Source organism: Chionomys nivalis, chromosome 11, assembly GCF_950005125.1.
Source record: "Chionomys nivalis chromosome 11, mChiNiv1.1, whole genome shotgun sequence".
NCBI classification, from domain to species: Eukaryota; Metazoa; Chordata; class Mammalia; order Rodentia; family Cricetidae; genus Chionomys; species Chionomys nivalis.
The window spans coordinates 435566-443145 of NC_080096.1; the positions used below are offsets into that span (position 1 = coordinate 435566).

A 7580-nucleotide genomic window follows, 5' to 3' on the forward strand; every position below is an offset into this window, starting at 1 on the left:
GCTTCCGGTGCGCCGTTTGCGACGGGAAGCGCTTCTCTAGGCAGCTCGGTGAAGGGCTCTACTGTCCGTCCCCGGGTGTCCCGGGGTGTCTCCTCTCTGTCTCGGAGTAAGTACGTCCCGCCGCTGCCAAAGGGTTGCTGGCGCGTGCGCACTGGGAAATAGCTGGGGGGGCGGGGCGGGGCTAGGGATGGGGGCGGGGCGGAGGCGGGGACGGACGTGGCTCTTTTCTGTCTCAGAGACTTGGGCTGGTTGCCTGTCTCGTCCAGGACGCTCCCTGGACAGGATACTGTCTGGCTGGCACCCCAGGAACAATAAGTGGCTGCAGGAATCCCCGCAGTGCTCCCGTCCCCCAAATCTCGGACCAGTCCGGGACGGGGACCCGTGAGTTCACCACGATCACCGTCTGCTCTTAACGCGAGGGTTCCGGGCTTAAAGGTCATCCCGCTTGCTCTCGCTACCCCTCTAGCCGTGAAGATCCCAGTGTACAGCGCAACTCATGGTCACAGACAGAGCCAACCCCGCGACAGCCTCCCAGCCCTGAGGACAGCCGTCCTCATAAAAAATAGTTCCTGTGTTTTTGTACCAAGCTTTCCATCCAGCTCATGAATACCGTCATTATGCTCGAGGACATTTCTCTAAGACGTGTTTTCCTCTCCCACGGTCTCCTTCCTGGCCAGGGGAGGGGAGGTGTCACAGCTTGGTCACTTAGCCAGATTATCTGGCTGAGGCATGAGGCTGCCAGTGAGGATGTTCTGGGTACGAGTTCGAATCCTGGCAGCTGGAGAAGCTGGGCAGAGAGGCTGATAGATGTCCAGACTTCCTAGTCCCTCATGCTCACCTTCCTGCCTCATCATTGCATTCCTGGGATGCTCAAGTTTGTTCTTAGGTTGGTGACATATTTGTCACACACATCCCATGTTCTTGACCCAGCACCTTCCCGTTCCATTTGCTTGTGAACCCAGTGTGTGTAGGTTCCAGGAAACCAAGCTGGATATGACAAGTGTTGGGACTCCAAGGAAGGGCTGGGATCTGGAGAAAAGGACCCAGATGGTCTCACATCCTCTTTGGTCACTTGAGAAGCAGCTGAAGACTGGACTAAGTGTCCAGTCCTTGGGGTGTCCTCAAGCTGTTCCAGGGATGCAAGTTTGGGCTGCGAAGAAGAATCAGTCATTGGCAGTGCCTGGCCAACCAGATATGTAGGGCAGAACTGCTGCTCAACTTTAAGGTCTTGTCCTTCACCGTGACCCTAACTGCTCCTGGGCATCAGCAGTGGGCTCACTGATTATTGACAATTGGTGGCTGAGATTCAGCACCGTGAGTCCAGCAGTGGCCATTGATTCATAGGGCAGGTGGTAGATGAGCCCACCCACCTGAGTTGTGATCAGCTCTGGGGAGTGTCCTGTCGGTCAGCCCACTGTGGCAAGTTATCTTTGGGAGATCAGTGGCTTCTCCCACTGTCAAACTCAGAAAGCACATCAGCACAGACTCTGCCTCTTCCTTCCCCCAAGGTTCTGTGGTCCCTAATCAAGGTAATTTAAGCCACTTTTGTTGTTTTGTAGACAAGCCTGTCATGCATTTTCTTAATTTGTGAGTGATGTGGGAGGGCCTAGGCCATTGTGGGTGGGGTCACCCCTGGGCTGGTGGTCCTTGGTTCTATAAGAAAGATGCTGGGCAGAGTGATGTTTGCCTTTAATCCCATCACTCAGGAGGCAGAGGCAGGTAGATCTGAGTTCCAGGCCAGCCTACAGAGTGAGGTCCAAAACAGCCAGGGTTACACAGAGAAACCTTATCTGAACAAAGAAAGATAGAAAGCTGAGCAAGCCATAAGGAGCAAAGCAGTAAGCAGAATCCTCTGTGGCCTCTGCATCAGCTCCTGCCTCCAGGTTCCTGTCCAGTTTGAGTTCCTGCCCTGACTTCCTTCAGTGGTGAACAGTGATGTGGAAGTGTATACCAAATAAATCCTCTAGTTGTGGTTTGAATAGCAATGACCTCGTAGGTTCATATATTTGAATGATTGGTCACTAGGGAGTGGCACTATTAGGAGGTGTGTCCTTGTTGGGGTAGATGTGACTTTGTTGGAAAAAGTGTGTCACTGGGGGTGGACTTTGGATTTCAAATGTTCAAGCCAGACCCAGTGTCTGTCTGTCTGTCTCTGTCTCTCTCTCTTCCTGCTGCCTGCCAATCCAGATGTAGAACTCTTGGCTCCTTCTCCAGCACCATGTTTGCCTGCATGCCGCCATTACTGTGGTCATGGTGTCTCATCACAGCAATAAAAACTCTAACTAGGACACCTTTCCTCACCAAATTGCTTTTTTTTTTCCCCTGGTGTTTCATTACAGTCATAGTAACCCTAAAATAATTCAAATGCAAACAACAGCCGGAGTTTGGGCCATAGCCATTCTCTGACCCGCTTGTTCTTGTTGGAAGCACTAACATACCTACCAGGGTAGCGTGAATACCTAGTGCTCTCAATCACCTGAGTCATCTCTCCAACCCCTTTCGGTATCTCTCAATAAGTAGTTAGTGAATAGTGACCACAGGGGCCTCTTGTCGATCAATAAGAGGGGACATTCTTATGCTACCCCAGCCTGTCTCCCCTTCGCAGGACCAGCATTTAAGAAGCTAGGCCTGTTTTTCTCAGCTATAGATAGATACTACAGTGCTGAATTAAGCCAAAGATTGTCTCTATATGAGCTATCTATCTATCTATCTATCTATCTATCTATCTATCTATCTGCCTTCCTTTCTTCCTTTTTCCAGCCCCAGAAATACTGGGAGATATGAGTTACTCTAGTTCAGACAACTTAACCCAGGCTCTTCCTCCTGTTGCTGAATGTCCATCCCCACTCCTCCCAAGGAACACTGCTTAGGTGTGGGATGTCACTGCCCACAGTACTATCTGCCTTGTCTGTTCCTGACAGAACCTAATTAAGTCAGTATCCTGGGGGATGCCACTCCTGGGTGCCCTGGGGGTGCTCTGCTGGCAGCTTGTGCTTCTATTAAAGCAGTATTGGAGCTACCCAGTCATCATGGCAGTGCCCATGCACTCTGAGTGCAAACTCTCCCCATCTGTCACTCTATGTGACATGAACCCACATTGGTGGAGGTCTGGGTATTGTCAGTCTTGGGTATGGGCTCCCCAACATTTATTTCAGCCTGGGATGTCTTCCTGGGTTTGGTCTCAGATGATACCTCATGATGTAATTTCTCCTAATCCCTGTACCTAGTCAGAACTTCTCAGATCTCTCAGTGTCACTGCTAAAGGAACAACCAGACACTACTAGGAGCCCAGGCTTGTGAGGTAAAAGGGAACTTTATAGGTCAGTCGTAAGCTCCGTTGTAGGGCACCTCAGGAAGAAGGGCCAACTAGAATTCCAGGTAAGGAGTGGCTATGAGCCTGTCATGAGGACATGTGACCCTGGAAACGGCCAGGCTGGGGACTTGACCTCAACTCTGAAGTTATGAGAGTCAATGGGTCCAGCTTCTAAAAAAATTCTTCTCTCTTTTTAGAAGGGGAACAGACTTCTGTCTTCATTGAACACGCAGGGACACTGAAGTCACACAGTACTGGATCACCCTGTTCCATGTCATGGGGAACCCTACAGCGATCTACTCTGCCTCCAGAACAAATGCCATGCCCCAACACCTGAAAGTACGTGATGCATTTGCCTGGGAGAACATCTGTGCTCTCAAAAAATTAAACCTTACTGAGGGCTGGAACTCAAGGAGGTGAGGGTGTTGGTATGCTGCTGTGCTTCAGCAAGCTTTTCTAGCAGGGAGAAACAGTGGGCTGTGTCTGACCTAACCCTGTGTACCCTCGGTGTGATAGTATCAGTGACGACTGCGTCTACTGTGCCTGCTCCTCAGGTATACCAGCTGCTCAGGAAAGGTGTCATTTCTGCTACACGGGCATCTCGGTCCTATTCCCCTCTGTCTGGGAGTGACCTGGTGACCACTTTATCTTGTCCTATCACTGTGACAGTGGGGATGGCTGGGATGGGTAAGCAGGGAATGACTGGTGGGCTGCTCCCCTCTATCCCACCAGCAGAGTGGCTTTATCCTGGGGTCAGGAGTTAGCTGCCCAAGGCTGGCTACAGACAACTCATTGTACAACAGACAGGCCATGGCCCCTCAGGGCACACATGCCAGGGTAGAAAGTCCCACCACCAGACCTGTGGTAACTGCCGTACCTTTAAGGGTGCTGGGCTGCAGGGCCCCTGCCACCATAAATGGTGAATGCTAATCCCCAGCAGACATCTGGATGTAAATATAAAGTGAGTTGGGCAGGTGTCCTCAACATCTCTTTCTTGGCTTCCCCAGGGATCAGCCTAGTCCTTGGGGATAAAAGGCAAGATCATCTCCTTCTTAGAAGGATTTCAGACCTTGGAGACTGGAATCAAGGACATGGTTCACAACTACACGCACCCTTCTAGAATGCAGTGGCTTCGGTTTCTGACCAGGGACACAGAATACCATTGGAATTTGAGAGGTACGCAAGGTTATTGGGCTTCCTGTCCAACCCAGGCACTGGGGTAAGGCAGGGCCTCAAGATGCAGTGAACAGAATTGAAGCCCCTTTTCCCCAAGACAAGGTGCATTGGCTTGGAAGTCCCTTTGGCCTCTGCATGGATGGTGCTAAGAGCATGGATGCTGAACTTCTGTATAACATGCAGACCCAGACCCCATGCAGGTGAATGGGTGGCAAAGAGAGTCCTTGAACCGTGTGTGGGTAGGGCCCTCAGCTTAAGGCCTTGCTTGCTGTCTCTTCAGGCATGCCTGGTGGCCTGCTTCAGCAGCTTGTGATGGAGATTTGCTCCAGCTAGAGCCTGGCTCTGCAGCCACAAATGACACCCAGCCTGGGGGTGAGCCTGTCGTCTCCTTTGGGATTGCTGGAGGTCTCTGAGACAGTGACTCCTAATGGGCCCTCTCTGAACAACCCCTCAGGTCACTGCTCCTATCCAGCCTACCAGGACCTGGAAACCCAACCCACGGGTTTTCTTGTATTTCCCACTGCCCCAGGCCTTGCAGGCCAGAGAGGATAATGGGGTTGGGAGTTAGGCATCAGTTCCCCAAAGCCCTACAGGATGACCCACTGGTCCCCTCCCTCCCAGGGTGTCTTTTTTTTTTTTTATTATTTATTAAAAATTACCCCCTCGCCGGGCGATGGTGGCGCACGCCTTTAATCCCAGCACTCGGGAGGCAGAGGCAGGCGGATCTCTGTGAGTTCGAGACCAGCCTGGTCTACAAGAGCTAGTTCCAGGACAGGCTCCAAAGCCACAGAGAAACCCTGTCTCGAAAAACCAAAAAAAAAAAAAAAAAAAAAAAAAAAAAAATTTCCCCCTCCTCCCATTTCCCTCCCCCACCCCTCCCTTTCCAGTCCTAAGAGAAGTCAGGGTGCCCTGCCCTGTGGTGTCTTTGTACAGATTCTTCGCAGGAACCTCCAGGTAACCTTCAGCCAAGTCTACTGTGAGTCTCACGGAACATGTGGGGCTGGTGCTGAAGCAGGGAGCATGTAGCTCTGCAAGTCCCTGTGCTGTGTTGTGCTCAGAGAGTAAGAGACCCATGGAGCTAAGGCTAGAGCCAGAGCCGGAGGAGGGCACACCCCCCAGGGACACATCCTGCCTCTCTTCTGCCAACCTCCTTATACCTCTGCTGCTACCCTTGAAGCAGTGTGACCAAGGTGAACATTCCCTATCAGGAGCTTAAATACCGTATTGTGGATGAAGCAACAGTATACTCTGAGTGGTTAGAGAGACACAGGACGAGGGCTGGGTAGAGGCAGTCCCCTCCACGTTCCTGTGTATAGGTGGGATACAGGAGGCCCTGCTGGACTTACTGCCCATCTGCCCATAGGTTCCACAGCCGTTGTGCCATGGGCAGCCTCTGGAGACTGTGGTTCAGCTCATCTGTCTTGTCCCTGCTGGAGCTGCTACTGGATGTCATTGCCCTTGCCTGGCTGCTACTGGGTTTTTGCTGGCTCGGCTGGGGAGAAGCTGTCCTAGCTGGGAGTCAATACTGCTTCAGGGCAGTCCCACACCATATCAGAGGCCAGCCAGAGACCTCCACCCCAAGCTTCAGGGGATGATGCCAGACGCCCAGAAGGAGATAACCCCACAGAGATGCTCTCAGGGTCTTTGGGGGAAGTTTCAGTGTAAGAATTCGGCTAAATTCCAGGCCCTTGAGTTTTTGTTTGTTTTTCGAGAGACGGTTTCTCTGTAGCCCTGGCTGTCCTGATACTTGTTCCTCTGTATAGACCAAGCTGGCCTCGAACCCTAGATCCACCTGCCTCTGCCTCCCAAGTGCTAGGATTAAAGGAATGTGCCACCGCTGCCTAACTATTTGATTTTTGAGACAGAGTTTCTCTGTGTAGTCCTGGAATGAGATATGTAGACCAGACTGGCCTCAAACTCCGAGATTCCCCTACCTCTGCCCCTCCCAAGTTCTGGGATTAAAGGCATGCACCACCATCCCTGGCACTGTCTTGAGATCTTGACAACTGAAGTAACCCCAACAGAGCTATCTGATCCCTCGGTCTAATGTTGGGAGCTGTAGTAGCAGTGAGCTCCCTAGTTGCCCAGAGTGTACCAGACTAGCCATTTGAGGATCCAGAAAGCAGTACCATCTGACCCATGCAGAAACCAAGTATATCCAACACACCAGGGACTCTCTACCCACCTATCCCACCAGGCAGTGGCCTCTTGGGTTGAAGGGGATCCCAAGACATGGCTGGGTAGTATCCCCTCTCTAGACTCCTGGACTCTGGATATGGGCATGCGTGTAGAGGTACTTCTACACAGTGGAGTCTGGTTATCACATTTGTCTGTGCGTGTTTCTGATACATGTCTATATACATACATATATACACACACATACATGTGTATATGAATGTGTGTGTATATATGTATATACGCATATCAGACAGAGCCTGTACTGGTTTTAAGGTAGCCTGTAGGTAAGCGGGAATAAAGGTAAATCCAAGCCAAGACACCCACTGACCTTGGGCTGCTCTACAGTAACGTCAGCCATTCCGTCTACTGTCTTATGCATAGATGTGTCTCCCCAGTCACCTACATCAGGGTGAGCTGCAAACCTCAGAGTCTAACTCAATGCCACCTTGAAATGGAGCACAGCAAACACACTGCAGTGAGGGACACTGGGGGCAGATCGGGGACACCAGCTGCAGCTATTCTCACTGTGGTCATTCTTTTTTTTTTTTTTTTTTTTTTTTGGTTTTTCGAGACAGGGTTTCTCTGTGGCTTTGGAGCCTGTCCTGGAACTAGCTCTTGTAGACCAGGCTGGTCTCGAACTCACAGAGATCCGCCTGCCTCTGCCTCCCAAGTGCTGGGATTAAAGGCGTGCGCCACCACCGCCTGGCTCCACTGTGGTCATTCTTATTCCTGTCAAGGGATACAGTCTAATTCAGAGAAGAACAGAGAGGAGAGGCCAGGGAACAGGGGCTAAGGATTTCAGGTGTCAGTTTTCCCAAAGCACCAGGCCCCTGGTGGCTGGGTTATATCCTCTTGGGAAGGGACAACATTGGGACTCCACCTCAGGCTGCTCCCAGACAAACCTTCAGCTGAG

The 7580-nt window shown here is 51.5% G+C and overlaps 1 long non-coding RNA gene across 2 annotated transcripts; it reads left to right on the top strand.

Moving 5' to 3' along the window:
- Positions 1-14: 14 nt before the first annotated feature.
- Positions 15-6369, top strand: LOC130883650 (uncharacterized). Of its 2 annotated transcripts, none has more exons than XR_009057984.1 (4): positions 15-106; positions 3511-3652; positions 4321-4489; positions 5853-6369. It is a non-coding gene; the product is annotated as an uncharacterized LOC130883650 (long non-coding RNA). The 2 variants fall into 2 exon arrangements; XR_009057983.1 differs by lacking the exon at positions 5853-6369 and adding an exon at positions 4770-5105.
- Positions 6370-7580: the final 1211 nt, after the last annotated feature.